Raw genomic sequence first — 20,817 nt, forward strand, 5'->3', positions numbered from 1 at the left:
TATATATATATAATCGATTCATTAACTATATATATAGGGCAGTGTAATAGTTTCTTGGAAGTTAATGAATTGATCATATTTTTCACCGTTATTTTTTTACAACACTTTTCTGTTATCTTAGCAGATGCCAAATTAAATCTATCAAATTGTCAAGTAATTTTTGCTTTACCACGTGTATATAGAATACACGAGTTACTTTTGCTAATACACAGCCGTCTTCCTGCCTACCTGCATATATTAGTACATAAATTGATTATAGCCTTTAGAAAAATTCGATAAAATTTGCTGTTGATCAGTCCACGTCACCCGCGTTCTCGCCAACTCCGAGCGGCTGCATATTACCTCACCTTAGTCGACCTTTACGTTCATTAGTCGTATACGTAGGCATCTTTAGCTCACTATAAAGTTGGTGGTAATTTCCGTTCTGAACATCCCTGCAATCGTGCTTTCTCTGTGCTAACAAATCAATTTAAGCACGCACCACCCAGGGGCATACGGTAGCAAACAGTTTTATTCATATCATACTGCATTCAAATTACGAAGTTTAGCAAGTTTGACAATAATCTCTAGCTAAAACAAGTTTTCTCTAGACCTCTAGAACGACTGTATATGTTGTTGTGTGTACGTCAACAAACACTCCTAAAAAGAAAATCACTGAAGCGAGTAAATTCACAATAAAATGAGCCTTCTTGCTACCTGTTTTGGCCTGCCTATCTAGAGAAACATGGCCTTTGACAACAGCAATCAACGGTTAATTTCCGGTCGAGCCAGCTCAGCCGTCTGATGTTATTAAGATACCTCAACTTATGCATAAACCACCTCACTGGTCGGCATGGACTAGCCGATTTATATGCAATTCTGATTACTGCTAACGCGAAATCGTAAAAATTGACTGTTCCTACAGGCATCTATGAGTGCGTCAAGCGGGCCTCGATCGGGAGATATCTCTCGACCGGTAGAGTCTAATAACGGCAAACCACATAAATCCGTTTAGTAGACTACCGAAACCGCTATCCGGGACCGATTGTCAGATCATAAATCGGGAGCGAGTCTTGGCTCAACGGGCCGACGCCGTCATATGCTGTGATAAGTGGCTACAAGATTTATTACATGAGCAGATCACTGAGCATTATCTTGACTTTTTGGTATCTAACTTAAGAAAATGCTAACTTAAAGAAATCGTATATCTATAGATATATCGGAAAACAAGTCGTAGCTATAAATTCAAGCCGTTTTTAATTAAACTGTTTTTATACTGATAACAGAGTGTTCGTGTTGCATTCAGCAGCCTAATTTTTGGTGGTAATCGGTAATGGTTCGCCTATGCCTAAAGATGATTAGCGTACGAACTTAAAGTTGCTTAGTAATTATACCCTGGAGTTGTTCAACATACTTACAAAGACAACTCACTAACCACTGAGATAAAGTGTGTGTGAAATAAATGAATTTCCCATATCATTGGCCTCGCGTCATTATATCACAGCTCTAATCCATGACCTTATGACTTTCGTCACTGTCTGGCGTAATATGGCACTTCAGCTGGTTGTTTTATGACTATGTAGAATGTTGTTCTTCCTTTGCCAGGCCCTTACGTCCTTGTTAACCAGGTCACCAGCTATTGTGGTCTTCTATGCCATCCGTGTTACGGGCCCTATCTGTGTTTTGCTACTAGCGCAACATAACTAATCTTCCGTCGTTTACTACTTTTAGGGCTTTTGCAAGCAGTGATGGGCATCTGATACACGTGGCTACTATATAATCTCTGTGACGCGGATAGGCACATTAAAGGCCGACTGTAGGCCATGCCACGATAATGAACAAACGTTGGCTATGAACTTGTTAGTCGGAGCCTACCGTAACAGTTTGAACAAGCCTCGTAACACCAACAGCGAGGCCAAAGGACAATAATAGAAAAAATACACCACTCCTCAACCCATCACAGGCAAGTGAGTACACGATATCTGTCCCATTTGGCGCTCTTCCATAACGCGATAACTGTCTGCTAAGATCCGATGATGATGATGATCATCTTATGATCATATGGCCGACGCACTCACCGCTACCCGACCCCTTTAACGATCGGTTAAAGGTAGCAAAAGTGCGGCGGTTGACATGTCGGCTATATCACACAACGTGAGCATCATCTGGTGGACGTGGTTTGCGGTCACTTTCACCAACAGCAGACAACACAACCAGCAGCAATGACAACATTGAGCGTAAGCTGAACCTGATCCAGCCAAAGCTGCCTGTCTGTATTTGACTAAGTGGCGGGCTGTTGTTGACGCGCCCCTATGCGTTTAGAAAGATGATAGCGACACTGTCAAGCGGCGTACCCATTATGGTTATTTTTAAGCGTGCATATATTATATTAGGTTTTGCGATTCGTATAGACGACAACAACGACTCTGAAAGAGGCGGATAGTAGAATTCATGGTACTTTAAGAAGTGCGCAGGAGAGATGTATGGTCAACTTTTGTGTGTATCGCTCGGGTAGGCATCACTTGAACGAAGTCGCAAGGAAAGAGAGGGATTAAATTAAATAAATACACGAACGATAATCACGTAGCGGTCATAGAATAGTAGGATGATTGTATTGCGGAAATAGACCGTGGCTCCGATGATTGCCTTATTTATGAAGGTCTAGTTGACTGTGTCAGTGGGAATTGCCGATAGACAGAGGCACGTTGATTCCCTTGTTGTTATTGTGATTGTGCATTTGACCTGCTGTGCTTGATAGTTCAGTAAAATAATATGATGAACAGTATTGATCCGACGAGGCTACTGATTGTACCGCGTGAGGTTATCTAGTAATGACAAAAATCAAGCTGACACCATGATAAGAACTATACGCCGGATTGGCAGGCTTTCCAGCAGCAATAAAGGAGCAGACATGATTTCTATAATCTTAACTAATTACTAGAGATATTGAACGCATTTGGCATTTTCACCATTAATAATATCAACGTATGAATCATTCGGCCGAGCGGAACGTTGCTCGCTACATCAAAGGGACCCTATCCGATTCCAGCGGCGACGATATCCGTGACGCTAAAGAGGAGCAGCTGCAACCTGGGGCGTCATACTCCAGATAACGCCGACGGCAAAAACTACATGAAAAAAACAAAAGTGGCAAACACTCAACGTTCAGCAGCGTCGAGGACACAGAATACAAGAGCAACTGTGGCGTGGGCCGTTCGAATAACATCCAAAATGAACCATGACGGTGTGATATTTTAACGTTTCGAAAATGCCTGTGACACTGAATTGATCGCACTCGTCCCATGTCGGTGGTATTTGACGGGACTAGATCCGCCAACGGACTGGAATTTGGCGTTAATTCGAAGGGCGTGTTTAGCATGGGGCTTCGTGATGTTTTCACCACTACAGGCTTTGCACCCGACGTTCGTTGTCGCCGACGGTGTCCTGCACCGCGCATTGCCCACCTCGACAATGAGCTTCACACTGCTTGTTACAGTGTGGGTAGCGTCGATAAATCGGATTCGGATTGTATATATATTGGGTGCTGCTGTTGCCGTCCGGAGCGCCGGAAAGAACAATACACAATCAGTATTAACACCAACTGCGAAAATATTCATTGATAGGTTATGCTCGTAGAGATATTCGTCTGAAGAGCTGAGTTTTCCACACGCAGATGCCGACGCAGAATCCGCTGCTGGGAACATGAACAAATGCGGGGAAATGAAACAATATGGGGATAGCATGCATCTAATGAATGTATTGATATGATATAGGTAAAGATATTGGGGTATATATCTATTTGTCCGTTGGGTACGTCTGACTTGTAGTACGCAAAAACGCGTTCTTGTGCGTGGGCCTTGCCGTTGTTATTATTGTTTTCATTTAACATGACCACTCTTGCGTTGTTTATGACGCAGTGATATTCTTATTTTACTAGTCTTTTTTGCGTACGCGCGAGATACGCGGCACGTTTGTCCGTGATCAGATCGACATTGATAGTCATACGGTTCCCTATTTATCTCGTTGTATCCGTGCCATAACGCATGCTCGGCTTGCGGTCATCCGTTGAGTATTCAATCTAATACACAGACTATTCTACAGAGTTCCATACCAATGAACGTGTATTACCTTTTCTATTGCAGGAGAACTTCTCTGAACTGGTCACAGAGCGCAACTTTGTGATACAACGGTTTAGCACAGAGTAGAGAAAAACGATAGGTAGAAAATCGTGAGTACGATGCAACGATGGACGACCTCTGACTACGCTTGTTGTCCTATTAAGGTCTTGTGAAGCTAAGTGCTACGATACAGTACACGTACAGCGAAACGCAGCGTCGTCATTACATCGACCTAGCCGACGTTGCGGCGTCGATGATCACATTCGAAATCAGCATATCAGGCCTATCAGCGTGTCTAGACAAGGCAGTTTAGCCATGGGGCAACCGATTAGCTCTTGCCGGTTGACCTCCTCCTGCTCGCTAGAGACGACCAGACTTGCATAAATTAATATACTACACTCTAAACTTACTCTAAATATCTAAAACTTCGTGAGGTTTCATGGCGACTCAAGCGACTCGATCCTACATAAGACGGATAATTGACCGTAATATTTCTAAGATAACACTTGTATCATATATCGGGGAATCAGGCGGTGATCAACCGGTGCAGAGGTAACCGTTTATGTCCAAAAAGACTCCTTAAACCGGAAAAGAGTTGAAATGCTGCCGACGCATTCTGTGTGCATGTAATTTTTACTGGAGAAAATCGGAATCGAGTAGATACATAACGAGGCGAAATACAGCCAACGCCAACGGCTAAAGTAGAGCTTACCATATATTCGACAAATATCTAAGAAGTTCTTCCTATGAAGACGGTTAGGTCTACATTTGGTCGTTATTTTACATGACGTGAGCGACTTAAGCGTCTATTATGTTGTATAGTGGAGATGGTTCGATACCGACACAAAATTTATCTTGGCCTTCATTCATCGACTTTATGGCTCGATTTAAGTTATTTCTACTATGAGACTAATGTATGGACAATATATAGCTACAGTTATTCGGACTTACTTACTTCCGAAGTTCTGCTGTGGAGAGCAAGATAGTATGCATGCGTTCGAACTGTGTGTAACAACTTCCAATAAATCAAGTAGCATCAAAACTAGGCTTACGCTAGGAATGAAAATATCCTTAGGACAGCAATCGGGCATATATAGGTAAAATCGAGTGAATATATACCTAACAAAAAGAAGGCGGAACATATCACAAAAAAAAAACATCTATGTTATGTATAAATAACCATTCTATGACAATAGGCTAACTGTCCTCGAAAGGCAGGTATCAAAGGGCCAGTCGAAGATTCTGTACGACGAAACACGCTTTATTCCGTTTTAATTTAATCGACGAAATAGCTCGTGTCAGCTGTGTTCTCGCCTAAAAACTTAATAAAAGGCCTAAAAAAATATGACTCACATTGCTTCAAACGAGCTTCTTTCATTGGGCCAAACTCCTTTTTTCTCATTGTAAAAAGCATTTCGCGTTGACGAGCCAAAGAGTCTTAAAGGTTGGCCTGACGGCGTCGACCATGGTTCGATTTGGTTACAAAATATACATTTACATATATAACACTCAAACTGTTTCAGAGGAGGAGGTATATAGTACGAGAAGCGATCTCCGTAAACAAGGCATACAAATCTTATTTGACAAACTGTAAAAACGATCAAACATTGCTTGGTCTCACTTGTTCCTACTTATAGTAAGCCCTATCCAGGATCTCATGCGAGTTTATGTCCTTTTCCACTTGTTTAGTCCTTCGGGAATTTTTTATTGGCCTACCTTTGTATATACTTTCTTAAAGCACAGTAGTCTTTTCCTTTCTTTGTCTGATTCTTTTCTTTTCTTTCTTTGGTATTCACCGTAGAAGATTCGTTTGTTGGTTAAGTGTGCAAGAGACAAACAGGCTTCACAGCAACCTGAACAACGTAATTGTTGCAATTTCCTCCATTACCATCCCTTATCATCATAGTGATGTTATTTGCTGTAGTGATCTCCATACCAGCAAAACTCCCGTAGCAGGTGGAAATGACATACAGTCCGCGTCGCCGCCGGACGTCTGCAATATTTTCATAGTTAAAGGATGAGAAGAGCCCGGGCCGGCGAAAGACGCTTCGCTCGCGTGGATGCAGTGCACTAGAATTACTAATACACTTGTCCCTCTGCCATTTACAACTCTAGCTATGTTATTACTTCAAGATGTGTTGCACTGACTGAATATATATGATACCTAAGGACCTTGACGGTGGACACGTATACGTGACGTATGGCTCATTTTCATGTTAGAGACGGCCCAAGCGGTTGCCGACTCTTCAACTCCCGTCAACGATGCATACTATATGCTTTGTGCAAATCACTTATTTTTAATTGTTATTAGTAGATCCGCGTCGTCTTTATCGGCCGAGAAACGGAGGCGCCATGATGCGGGATTGTCATAGCATGCGGGAATATGGTACTGGTAGTCGTTGTAGTAACGGTCGTCGAGTTAATCTTTAGGACAGAGACCGTGAACGTCGACAATGAGGTAGGTGAGAGCATACGATTCGCGTTTCTGTTCTGCGTGTGCGCATATGTAACTCGATTTTTTTCGCATCACGCGTTGAGGGTCAGGACAACAAATGAAAACGTATAGACGAGGTACAAATAAAAAGAACAGGAACGTCATAAAAGGTATGCATTAGATGCCCAAAACAAAGAGCACTACAACCGTCTAGAAACTAACAATGCCAATAAACATGAAAAAGGAAATTAAATAATTTGCGACGATAATAATAAGAGGCAACTGTAACAAGCGAAACAATAGAATAACGAAGTTTGCAGAAAACAGGAGAACGTTCCAAGAGACCAAGTAAAACGAACGTAGTACAGAAAATTACAAATGACCCCCAAAAGGGCATCAGGCAACGTCAGAGAGAAAATCAAAGACGAGAGGTACCGAATGGAATCACTAAAGGATCATCCTGAATAAGACTTTTCGAGAACGGGAAAAGAGAAAACAAAAACAACTAAGTGCCAAGGAGACAGATATAAGCAATGGAAGACAATACGAATAGTAGGAGATGTAGCTCTAAGAACGGCCCCCTATGAAAATACCCTTCAGGAAGATATGTAGCTGAGGGGTAGAAAGAACCCAGAGAGAAGATCTGTCGTGAGTATTACACCGATACTCAGATAAAGAATGAGCACAGCAGACAGAGATGCAGAAACAAACTAGGTATGATAATGCTCGTTGAAGTTTTCATATACAATGGACAAACAGCTGATTGGGTTAGCTTTTATTAGATAAACGGGTGAGATTCATTTAATGTGACCCTACCTCCCCTTTCCCGGATAGGGTCTATTCAAACAGAGACATGCCTGATGCGGGGCCTGAGAAGGGAAACATAAATAAACCTTACGAGTCGTTGCTGTCGCTCAATACATGCCGAGAAGCAAGTCTAAACGTATGTTTGAAACAGACTAGAGGATCTAATAAGAGTAACGGTAAACTTCGTTTTGCCGTCGGATAACCTCTCTCATACAGAAAATGATCCTTATATAAAGCTTTCACTTTGCATTGTCTGTACCGTAGAAAGACTAGCGAGTGATGTGTTCTGTCATGATAGACAATGTTCAGCTCATCAGTTTATATCTGTTTATAACCAAGTCACTGTCTTTGTTGTACCACTGGTATACTCTCTGTCTAATTATTATTCGACTAGCCATGAAACTGCCTTAACTTCTGCTTCATTTTATTCACGGCCTCTATTTCCATTAGCCTTTTTAGATACCGTGGTAGAAAGCGACGTTGTAGATGCTCCCTTTCTCAACTACGAACTGTCGTAGTAAGAGTGCCGACCTCCAGCTGACAGTCTTAGACACATCGTAGACATTTACGCCCTCAATGACAACACCCTACGCCTCTTAAGCAGTCGTTCCTTGGCGGAGGAGAAACGTAAGAGAAAGTAAACAGCGTAACCACGTCGCTGTTTGCCGCCGCGACGACTTCTAATGAGGCGGCCACTGAATGAAAACAAGATCTTGCACCCCTTTAAGTGTTCACATTGCTTCTAGCTAGTTCTCTCAGGCGGCGTGTCTTACAGACCCTATATTATTCGCTGTTAAGTAGTTTTCTAGCAAGTTTATTAGTTATATAAATGATTGAAGCAGAGCGCAAGGGTACACGAAAGCATGGGCAACTTTCAGGGAAAGTAATACTGCTTGAAGGAAGTGGAATAAACGGGCTCAGAAAGATATTCTTGCTTCACAAGAGCTGGTGAAACAATCAGATACTGAACCGAAGGTTGAGCAGACGGCGCTAAAGTGTTTCTTTACTGTCGAAACATTAAAGATCAACTAAGTATAACTGGGTGCAACGAATATAATAGTAAAGGCGTACACACGGCCGGCATCTTTCAACACGAAATAGGCCATACCCACGTCTCGTTCGAAACCTAGGCCACTTCACGTGTCCCTAAATTCAGTTCAAGTATTTCAATAGTTACAGATTCATCTGTACTATACATGCTATTTGGCGACGGATCGGCTTAAAGTTCTATTTTTTTTTAAACTTGAATGCTAATTGTAAACCAATCAAAGTTAGAAGATATTCGCTTGACGCTGTAAGGCCCACACTCGCTAAAACCTCAGGGGCTAAAACCTAACACTACAAGCCAGGCTTTTACTTCAAGAATTTAGCAGGACCTCTGTCATATTCGTAACTGAATCTAATAGGCTAAACAATTATTCTTACCGTGAGGCGTGTATACTAATCCTCTGGACCAGCTGTGCATGCCACTAATTTTCTACATTTGAAGAGGGACCGAACTGAGGTCCAGTGAGGCCTGCGAGTTTATCGAATTGAATTGATCACTCAAGTCGATTGCCTTTACCCGTCAATAAAGGAAGGAAGGGAAAGAAACAGTTGATTTCAGCGAAGTCGTAACCGATATCGAAAAGAGCATAGGAGCTATGAACAATTCCTGTGATGGTCTCAGGCTGTCAACCGTTCCTGGTCCGGTCGCTAGCCAAATGTAGCTGGTGGTCAGGTCTGGGCCGATTCGGGCTTTCATAAGTGGATCGCCCAAGTGAAGATGATATCTATAAGGGCAAAAGATATTTTACGCTTTTTGTCCAAACATTGCTCCCTTTAACGTCGCTCCTTCTAAACTCTATTGTCTCTGAAGAGGCGGATCACGTGCGCGCCAGCTGGACTGTAAAATCGAACTCCTCTAGACAACGCAACAAGAAATAATGTGATCTGTAGAAACGCCACAAGTTGCTAAAATTGTTTTGACATAAAGAGAAAAACATGAAGAGAGCGAAAAAAAGAAACGTCGACATTTATATGCAATACATCTGCCTGTAATTCTATTTTTTCCACTATACGAAGACGAGCTTAGAAGCTCAAAACATTCTCTGTAACAATTATGATCGAATCCGAAGTCCTATTGTGGGTTCTGCTTGAAAATCAGTACAAGGTACCCCATAAAATATGAGTCCATAGCGAGTTCTTATCATCTCGTATTTTGCCGCCCGTATTTGTGCTACCACTATTTCAGTCGTCACTCAATGCAATTATACCGGCCGAGAACTCGGTGGGACAATAAGAGGAAATGGGGCCACGATTCAGTGGCAGGCCACACTAATGCTCCTTTCAGCAACAGCCAGTTCGGCAGGGGGAAAATGCCACGTGCTCGGGAATCGACAAGCCCATCTCCAAAATTGTCCAATCTATAGATGTAGTTAAACGTCGCTTATGTACAATATATTATTCTACATGAAAGGGTTGCTACATTTAAGAAAGGTTTTTGCACTCGACAAATTGAGCATGGATATCTACTGATGCCACTTAGCAAAACCACAGGCATGATCATTGCGAATATAAAACCCCTGCCTACCCACGTAGACACCTGTGTCTAAATGTGCTAAGTTTCATATTAGGAAGCCCTGCATTGCCAACAGTAACGGTATCTGCCGTTTTCTCCCCCTTATAATGCACCTAACGATTGTCAAGTGCAGTTTTTTTTTACATATCTACTGCTTGTTACCAAGTTATGCAGATAGATATGGCTGATGTATCGTAGGAAAACTAATAAAAGCAAATGTATTAGTAGTACAATAACGCTTTATTTTTTTTATTACTGTTCCATATGTTGCGACGGCTGGCGGCACATATACTGCTGTTAATCAACGTGGCCGATAGGAAAAAATAACTGGTAAAAAGCAATTACTTTAGCATTGTTAACGAGATAATAGTTACATAGCGCATTAGATGCCTTAGCGGCTTGATGATATTTAGGTACGTACCCAAGCCATATATTTTTTAGACTGTAATTCGCTAGTTAAGCGGCTTTTGCTACGTCCCGTCAGCTCAGATCAACCGGTGATCAGTTTAACTCGTTGAAGGCATAAACTGAAGCCCTTCTACCTAAAAATATGCAATATTCAAACGGATGAGGTATCATGGAACCGAAAAAAACTCAACATTTCTGCTACCCTTTGGTTTATCAACAGTTCGTGTGTACTTTACTAATTAGTGTTTCTACGCTCTTTCTGTTAGCTTTCTATTGTAACAAGACTGCTATTCTCAGATCTAGAACGCTGTGTCAGAAACTGCCATCTTTAGTACCAGCCTGGTCATCTATCAGCGGTCAATTGCGAGCTTTAATTAATTGAGCTTTTTGTTGATGTTAATGATGGTAGCACCTGCCTGTCGTCGGTCTCATTTCCGGCACCAGTCCACCGAATGATGGTTGCAGAAGTCCTGGCAATTACAATGAATGATTTATGATACCTGCGACGATATCTAGCAATAAATAAGCGGCTTTATTATAGAACTGTGCTACAAATGCGAGCCTTCCTTTCGCACAAGGCTACCCACAGGACTGGCCGATTTCGAAGGGGACAGATGCATAATAACAATAACAAGTACTGCACGAACCGTGTGTCGCTATAGCAACAAGAATCATAAATTCTGTTCTGGAGAAGATCAAGAGAACAACGAGACAGCGAACGTAGAGCTGGGTCGTTACTTATCGACCAGCCCTCAATTAGCTGGATACAGAAATCTATCGAGGCAGCTTAACGGGTTGCTTATCCTCTTATTTTCCCTTAAAACAAGATGATCGTATCATCGTATAACCACAGATCCACAGGCATATATACGGCAAATATTATTGATAAAGGTAGTGCAATACGTGCAGAAGATCGTAAGGTATACACGACTAAGCTATTGAACCGTACGCATGTTTAACAAAGTTTTGACGGTCTGTCGACCTTAGATGGAAAGCTCCGGCGGTTCCGTCAGATTATTATTTATCCTCATACAGAATCATAGGGGGTGGTAAAATGATCGTGGTGCTTCAGGAAATAGTTTATAAGGAGACGACAATGCTTTCGGTATCTACATCGAGTGTTTCAGATATGTTTACAAAGCCCGAATAGAGATTTATGCATGTCCCGTGCTCAAACATATGTTGAGTAGAAGTGTAGGAACGTCACATGCTTCGATCGAGTTCGATGTTTCGTTGTAAATTTATCGATTGTTTTTGCTTAAAGACTATGAACTGGAAACCCTGAAAAATTTATCGAATAGGCTGATCACTAACTTATACGTAACTGCAATCAAAGTTGCAGGAATCTTCCTTGAAAGGTCGAGTCCACAATACCCATACTATATAGCACTGTAACCGTTAATCTTTCTCACTGCAGAAATGTTTTCTGTACCACCAGATAACCTACTGATAGACACGCAGTCAAATTAATTTTTATTTGTGTAGATTCATTAATTTCCCGCAACGGTTACAGTCAACAAAGACTTCATCGGCTAAAGCCAATGAGCAGATCGCCGTTTTGCGCATTACTGGTGACTTGCACTTCATTCTAGATAAAACCATCACACTATTAAAATCATATTATATCCCTATCGATAATCGTAGAGACATCGACCGAAGTGTTCCCATACAAAGACGTACCGAAGAGACGCAGACGCCAGTTTTGTAAAAAGAGCATTTTTGACTTATCACCGCTCATTGCACTTCGAGGCAAAAGCAGCACCAGCATCAGCGGCGACGGCGACAGCGCCAGTCCCAGTGAAGGATCAGTTAATTTTTCTTGTATTATCGCTATTTACGTCCTTTGACGTTCTGGCACAGCACCCTCTCTTCCTGTAGACTTTTACGTGGCCGCCTACGCAGCTTTCTTTCCATTGATTGGTCGATCGTTTCCTTTTTGTCAGCCCTCTTACGATGAGAGGAAAAAAATAAGAGGTCTGATGATTTTTATCATCGGGAAACAACAGGCCTATAGATGGCGTCCACGATTAGGGCGGCGATTTGATGGAAGCAGCGTAACCCGGACTTTTAAAGAAAAACGACCCGTTTACCGTCACCAAGTGCAACCACAAACAACGTCTGTAGCGCAACAAGCACGACCAGGCACCCAGCAATAATAACAGCCATAGCGGAAGTAACAGATTCAAATAAACGCAGAGTACGATGCATTAAACGCTGGATCGTCCCTTTACCAAACGTATGACAGGCAGCAGAAATTACGGATAGTATACTTAACATGAAAGGGCGTCCCTTGAGCTGCTTGTGCACAGACATGATTTAAGACACATTATGGCGATAACCTGTCTCTGAGTCGTTCAACCGGCCTCTACGGCCGGCCATACGCCCATAGACGCGTCGGTAGCATAACGATTCATAGTATTGCCAAGCTAAATGTATGCACTGATCATAAGTATTATTACAGTGCTCATGCAGGGGCAATGTCGACTGGGTTATGGCGAAGTGTGTTTCGTGAAAGATGGTCAGTGTATTATGCTGTCAATATACAGTGTTTTGGCCGTTAGCCCGAAGCTGCGCTTGTAGGCCTTGCCACCTTGACAATCGCAACTGCTAAGCTCAACTTGTCGGGGTGGCTGTAGTTCTCGTTAGCCAGGAACTAACGGTTGGCGATAGCGCCAACTCACCTCAGTAACACGCGCGAACGAGTGACGCTAGCCACCGTCAAGGAGGAGACAATCGACTCTTTTTAGTAGAACGAGCTAGAGCTAGGTAGCGACAAAAGGCAAGCCACAGACGAAGTCACAGCTTGGTTTTTACACGTAGCAACAACGTTCGATGAACGCGTAGCACCTCGTGAATGGCAATGTCGACGTGAAGCTTGATGAAAGAATGGGAAGCGCCCAAATCGACCTCTAGCTATAGTGTAAAAATTATTACTATGCGATACTAGCACACCAAGTTATATATATATATATATATATATATATATATACACATTACAATAAATGCTTTTATATCGTGAAGTAGAACGGCGCGATTCCTATTAGGCCATCAGCGAGCGTGAATGTCTGTACGCCCGCTCAGCCTGACCCTCGTAATGATAATGGCAACGTATTTTTTTGACCAATTCCTTCGTAATACTTTATTAACGGCTTGAATATATGATATAAAATATTTGATTTTAATAATTTCCCTTCTGGTTTGTCACTTAATTGTGGAGTTTCTGGGTACTCTGATGCTCTAAATAAAAAAATGTAATGTGAAAAGTAGACTCAGACTATCAATCGATGCACTAAAGGTGGGCTACATGACAACGACGGTGGTGAGCCAAATCAGCACATGTATACATATATATATGTATGTATGTATGTAAGTATGAAGGCGCGCCGATAATTTCTGTCAAACTCTAAGAGTGATTACGCGTAAAAACGGATATTTCTATAGATCGAATGAGCTGTCATAGCACAATACGCGCGTCAGCCATAACTGAACAGACAGACACAAGTTTACTTTCCCCATTCATAATTGACTTTCTATTCTATTCGGGAATTCGCTGGTGGTCTCATTACATTCAAAAATAGCGCGCATACATCACGGCACCGCCTAACTCGAGCTGGCCAAATGAGGCTATAGGCGACTAGAGATTGGGCCTGTGTATATATATGACTAAGCCAACGCTTTAGAGACAGGTACTGAACAGATTCGTCGAAGTTCACCCTCAAGATTTCCCATGCCCATTTCGGCTCAGTCGGTCTCCTTCTCTTCAGCTAAATCTATCTAGCTAACCAATTTTTCTGCGTACTTCTACAACACCATCCTTTTTTTTCTTCTCTGCGCATCAACGTGATAGCACCGATCTGCCTGTCTGGCCGTGGCCTCTTCCCGAACGTTCGTACTTTTAATACTGATATCGAAGAATTTATATCGATTTGATACTGGTAAAGCGGGACTGATATAAACAACTCTTCGTTTGTATTTTTTACGTTCGTCAAGGAAAGGTTTCGACTTTTACGGCCCATAGCGACTAGCTTTCGCCGACGCAAATCGAAGTGTGTCATCTCCTGGATCAAACCACCTCGCCAAGTGTTTTTAGGTTAATAGGCAAATAGTTCTCACTAACTTATTAGGCAGTTAGTTAGCCTTCGAAATCGTCTTTTCAATACAGTATCAAGGATTTAACCCAGATTTTTCCCCAAAGCCTGCTGACCATTGCTCGCCGATTGGTGCCAACGACGTCTTACTATGATCACGACCTATCCTCTGCGGACGTATTCAATTAACTCTATTTCATTAAAACGATCACCATCGTTGCAACGCGTGTGTCCCGTTAGGAATCATGCTTTCCCACTGATGACACCGTGGCCTGGCTATCAGTACAGTGCTGGGGGTGAAGTGTCGTTGCGGAGTCCAAACGAAAAAAATCAAAGAATAATTGTCGATGATTTCAGTTCGCACCCCCCCCCCCCCCCAAAAAAAAAAGAAAAGAAAACGTCGACTGGGTAGAAAAGGCGTGAAAGCCATTGACAGTTGATGTTCGGGTTATTGCTGATGTTGCTGTGCTCGGTGGGACACGCCCATTACGCAATATAATAATTGTTGAATATTCGCGTCGCCACTGTTGATTCGACGACTGCGTCTAGCTTGTATCCTAACTCCGATAAGGACTGGATTCAATTCTGCAAATTAGGACTTTTCACGAATGTCCTCTTTATGAATCCCGTTCAGTCATGTTGCTCTTCTAACAAGAACGTTATAAAGCGCTAAGTAATAGTGTCATAGATCGGTCAGCTAGTCAGGGACCGCCATATCACCAGCGAGCTGCGAAAATCCAATCCATTTGAAACAGCTGATTCCGTTCACCCTTAGACGGTCCTATTTAGTGACAGTTGTATTTCAAATAAACATTCTATACATTTCTATAGTCCTTTTCTTCTCAACGCTGAGGGCTGCTGAGTCATAACTTTCAACTGGAAGAGGTAACTCTTTCTCCATCAGCTGGCATCAACAAGGCGACTGACAATGTCTGTTTAGTGATCCGGCCTGATCCGACGATATTCCCAGCGGCGCCAGCGTCAACTCCACCGTGAGTAAGAAACCCGATGCGGTTTCGCCGCTCGGTAAATACGTGAAGCGGAGGAAAATGACGGCTTGAACGACGAGCTAGACCATTGAAACGACTTAGTCGATACGTCACACAAAATATGGACTGAACAATAGATTAGAGCACACCATGCTTAGCCACTTAGATCGAATCGATGCTAGCCTACGATGTCTTTGTTCCAGGCCGACAAATAGTGGCGTACAGCTGAGCTTACCAGCGGACCAACTGGGTATAGATAATATGTTAGGCGTCTTTTATTGTTTTTATACAAATGAAATAAATAGATCCAGTAGTAGCAGCAGTTCCGTAGGAGCGCTATATATGGCGACACTCGGCATCAGCACGACAACGTATCGTTCAACAGGAGAATAACCCCTAAATTACCGCGTGGTGGTAACCTTGTAGGCGAAGCAGTACTAAAGCAAGTACCGGCCCAGAACTCAGTTACAGAGTGGAAGTTATGAACTTAGCTGGCAAGAGTATCGCTATTGCGGTTAGAAGACGTCGGCTAAAGCTTGACAATAGCGTAGTGGCCACAGACCTAGAAGGAAGACTAGGCATCCGTAAAACAGGCAGAAACTTGTTACTTACGATGACAGTTGGCATAACCGTTGAAATGAACATAGACTAATAGAACTGATGGACAGAAAGAACAAAAGAGTATGCTAAACTTATGTGCCTCTGTTATTAATGCACAATGTATACATTATAGAATCATATTAGGACACCGTAAGCGTGTCGAAATTTGGCTTAAACGCTGCACGAAAACAACGGAGCAGCGCTGGGACACCTCAAATAGACGTACTGTTTATAAAAGGTTGTCTCCTTTATCCGAGCCCCTCGCAAAGCCTAGTATCGATAGTTGCTAGCTAAGTTGATGTTCGCACGTGTACAACTTTTAGCAGATCGTTTATCAAAGGTTTCTGTATCAATCGCCTTAACTGCACCGTTGTCAAAGTACGCTTACAAAGTAACCGTTATTACAATTCAAGGAGTGCTTAGACAATCCAATGTAGGGCCGAACAGCAAAACGTTTACAGGCGGCGGCGGCGGCGGCGACAACAACTTCAGACGCGCTCCCACTGATAGACATTTGGCAAGTGGGAGAGAATAGTGCGCTATATTATACACATAATTTACTGATCACGGTCATCGGCTGAATGAAGTCCGTGTGTGACATGACTTGAATATAAGCAGTATGTTCTGAACATCGAACAAACTTCGAAAGTGAACTTCGAAACAAATTGTGTATTACTAATGCTTCGATAACGTCTAACGATGCTGAAGGCAAACAGTAGGCCACGTGCAATTTTATAGATCTATTGGACAATGTCCATCATGAAGCACAGGACCCTGAAATTGGTAGAAATCTCATAGGCACATCTATAGATGCATTGGGCCTAGGCACTTATTATCGCAGTGCACTGTTATCACGCTTCGATTGTACACGGTGTATTTCAGGTTTTTCCTAACCTTACGCTGGAGTGTCTAGTAGCAGCAGACGAATCATAGACGTTTGGATAGTCGGTCGATGGTGACTTGAATTTTGCTTCACGTTCACTGATAGATATAATCAAACACTCTGAGGTATCCAAGCGACACTGTTGTTGTTGTTATTTCAGCAGTTGCAGTTGTTGTTATCGTTACCAGTAACAACAGAGACGGTTTTTTTTACGAACATAAAATACAGACACCAAGCATATAGGGAGCACTGCATCTGAAGATTTCGTCGCTGTTCCATGGGGGTGCGATAATTATCGGCACCTCATCGACGTCTCGCCATCGATACCCATGGACATCGTCACAAAACAATTCACTGACGAATCACATCGTCCGCACTCGTTTCTAGCGCTAGCGTCTACATCCTGGCCATTCAATGTGCACATCCACTAAAATCAACTCAATGATGTGATGGCTCCACTCACTCGAGCATAGGACAATTGACCTAATCTTCATCTGAGTAGCAAAGCCTGAAATGCTTATTCCGCTGCCTAAATTAACGGGACCAGCCTTGCCCTCTAGTCACCGCAGCAAACGCCGTGTTTTGTCGTTGTTATTTCAATGCGAGCAGAGACACGATCGCACCTTATGGAGCTTGCGACTACATGACATTGAACCGCTACACTGTTTCATCATTTTGTCCCCTAGTATTGAACTAATGCTGTAGTATTCTACTTTTTGAAAGCGTGGCAGAAATGTGGATAGCTTTCTGCCTTCAGCGAGCTTGACTTCGTCGGCGATTGCTGACCCGGTACCTACCTTGTAGTTCGTTTTTGAATCCAACGCACGATTGGAACCGAACGAACAGCCAGATCGAGAAATCGTTACCGATAGAAGGAGCGAGCGAACTAAGCGGCCCAGGCACAGTCCAGCTTTCAGCTGAAGACCGGACAGTCGGAGAGGAACGAAACGCCGAGCGCCAACTAACCGGCCGAAGTAGTCGCTGGTGTCTGATGCACCTCACCCGCAGCAAAAGAGCCCCTCTTCAGTTCTGCGATGGTTTCGATAGACAAACGACGATGGGCGGTGGGACTCCTGATCGGATCGGGCGAAGTCGGGACTGAGCTCAACTGAATAGATCTGCCGGTCTCTCCCGCCGCTTACGGATATGTGTGTTTGACTACGTTGGTGCTACGTTGGGCTGTTCGGCCGCCACCGCAGCAGCTGTACTGACGAACGGTGAACGTCGAATTGTTCGAAGACTGTCAACGGGGATCGTTATACGACGTTCGGCAATGCGCTTTCTCTCTCTGTCTGCGTGTGATCCGAGTTGTAGTTTGGTCGTGGAGCACCAGTCACTACGACGAACACCACGAGCTAACGCCAGCGCGAGTCCCGCCAACATGCGTAGACAAAGCCGGCGGAGTCGGCTGAGCTGTGTACCGACTACGGAAGGATGGAGCGCTGATTCTACGGCGCGACCAGCGTTCACCAGCGGCGAGCAAACGAGCGAACTCTCCTTCGCTCATTAACATGGAGCAGAATGGCGAGGCACAGTCCGCAGCGACGCACACGGACATCAGTCACCGGTGCCTGGCGCATGTGCTATAATGGCAGACGGCAGTGGCGGAGCAGATCGCATTGAAATGGCCCTCTATCGCTGGTGCTCACCGGCGCGTCGTGACATCTGTGACGGCGCTGCGACACGAACGCCATCTGTGGTGAGCGACGGAGTCTGCAGTAAGACGAAACGGGCTAAACTGGGAACGGCGAAAAAAATGGCAGTAGCTGATGGACGATATTGGTCAATAGTTGGAAGGCTGAAGGACAAACTGCTAACGATATTTTTATAATTTGGTTGCACTTGATTAATACATTTGAAAGGAGAGAATAGAAATGAGACAGAGATCGATATGTCGAATCATGCAAAACTTCGCGCGGGTGAACGCGTCTGCGCTCTCTGTCCTAATCCAGTTAAGCTCATGCGTTAAACTTTACTCTAATTTGTACTACATTTATACTCTTTCACTGCTCTTACACCTGTAAAATAAAGGCTTTTACCTGTCAAGAGACGTACGTCTTCCCCTGTATGTGTCCGCGCGAAGTTTTACGTAAGTCGACATAAATTTTTGGTGAATCCACGGTGCTGTTTACAAAATGGTATTTAAAAATGAGATACCGCAAGGATCAAGGCTCGCGCCCACACTGCGCATTCCTTCACTAGGCTGAAATTTAAGGTTTTTTTCTTGAATGTTTAGCACTGTTGATCTGTAAGGCAAGCTGACACAGTGGCCTAAATGCGGATGCTTGTTCCGCCTGAGCTGGAACCGGACGCAGATGTAGATTATTTCGTATCCCGTGTACCGCTGTGGTGAATGGTGGCAAGTTTAGAAGAACTAGAAGGGCAAGCTAATTAGTATACAAAAACTTTCTGTGATGTTTTCGTGTACATATGCGAAATCTGGGTTAGGATCAACTGGATATGCACATATTGCCGTTCAGAATGGAAGGGGAAATACACCTATGAAGCTCAGCAATGGTGGTGTGTCCTCCTAATCGATGTTTCGTTGTAATCTATCTCGTCTCAAATAGAAGGTAAATGTTTGTCACTGGAATCAATATAGATAGCAGTAAGTTTGTGATCGACCGGCAAGAGAAATAGTTTGTCAATGTGTGCGATCGGGTATCCGTATGTCGGCCCAGGAAGACTAACGGACCAGGAGAACGCTGCAGGTGGTTAAGCGCCACTAATGGAGAAACAAAGATGACAAGCCACTCCAGGCCTCTCGGCTATTACGTCCTATAAAGTGTGGCAGCCTATATGAATTGTGTCGTCTTGTCAGGCCCGTGAATCGTCGTGTTGTGGCCGAAGTGGATGGTATCTATCGCCTGCACAAATGACGATGCAGGACATTGTCTCAGACACGAAGTTTAGCGCGAGAGAAGAACTATTGGAGCAGAGCGTCGTCTAAACTAAAAATAAACTTATCTCACTTAATGACCATTTGATTGACCGGACGTTCTTTTAATTAAGTTCACTTTGTCAGCGTTAGATTCTGTTAAGGTTAATGGCACGTTAGAGACTTGCAGTAACGTAGGCAATCCTATTTATTCAATGTTTCGTGTAAGCTGTGTTTGCTAACTATACACCAAATGAATTTTCATTTTTGATGAGAATAACTAATATATAAACGAATTTTCGTCAGCTTACTCTGAGACACCATTGGTCTTGCGCGTCGTCATGGATATGGGCCAACAAGTGCTGAACGGATTTTCCATTAATCTGCTGGCTTCCAGCCAAACTTCTACGTGGTGGTATATATTACATTCTTTTGTATAACAGAATTTAGATAGTTTCTTATCTTACTATTGAGCCATATTTATCTTCCGAGTCGCCTTGACGTTATCGACAATCTGAGAAAATGACACGCGAAAATGTATGACTCAAAACACCTTAAAGTTGGCTAAAGAGGGAGCAAATGCAACCATAGATATGGCGTCCGAGGCAGAAAAAGTCGACATTTTTTTTTTTTTTAGTATATATATCCGACACCTGGAGAAATTCGTAGCATAATTATTCGGAAGTTATAATAAACGCCACTTCCAAGAAACTTTGCTGTCCCAAAGCCAGCTAAATAAGGTCTGCAGTTCAGTTAAGATATCAGCATGAATACTAGTTGTTACATTTTTAATGAAAAACTCCAGCCGAGTAGGCTTCGCCCTTTAAATGAATATGCCCCATAGAAAAGAATGGAACCACTTCCGTTCGAACGCTAGAAGCTAGGCGAATCATGAGGCTTACCTTACGTCAAACCGGGTCTTGGCTCGTTCTAGTCTGGAAGCTAGCCGTTGCAATGTCGATTCATTCATATGAGCCAGGCAAAAACTTGTCGGCTATAGATACATGGCTTGCGGGGCACACGATAAAATATAATCCAGTAGTTTATCCTCTCACTGGTTAACTTGGCCCCCT

At 43.2% G+C, this 20,817-nt stretch overlaps 2 protein-coding genes across 8 annotated transcripts in view; one reads left to right on the forward strand and one right to left on the reverse strand.

Annotated features, from left to right (window-relative positions):
* dtn (transmembrane protein 132C dtn) overlaps positions 1 to 18,370 on the reverse strand; it is a 97,201-nt gene extending 78,831 nt beyond the window's left edge. For 4 of the 7 annotated variants that reach the window (XR_015329374.1, XR_015329364.1, XR_015329377.1 and 1 more), the window contains exon 1: positions 16,878 to 17,670. The gene's annotated coding sequence lies outside the window, so the exon portion shown is untranslated. Of the gene's footprint in view, positions 1 to 16,877 lie in introns of all 7 variants that reach the window. The other 3 variants (XM_086991582.1, XM_022788773.2, XM_086991584.1) reach the window with 2 other exon arrangements.
* The window catches only part of LOC111243364 (uncharacterized), a 40,268-nt gene that overhangs the window by 16,057 nt on the left and 3,394 nt on the right, over positions 1 to 20,817 (forward strand). Inside the window, exons 1-2 of the transcript XR_015329420.1 lie at positions 18,484 to 19,439; positions 20,051 to 20,159. The gene's annotated coding sequence lies outside the window, so the exon portion shown is untranslated. Of the gene's footprint in view, positions 19,440 to 20,050; positions 20,160 to 20,817 lie in introns of the transcript that reaches the window.

This window comes from Varroa destructor, unplaced genomic scaffold, assembly GCF_002443255.2.
Source record: "Varroa destructor unplaced genomic scaffold, Vdes_3.0 BEIS01000001.1, whole genome shotgun sequence".
Classification (NCBI taxonomy): Eukaryota; Metazoa; Arthropoda; class Arachnida; order Mesostigmata; family Varroidae; genus Varroa; species Varroa destructor.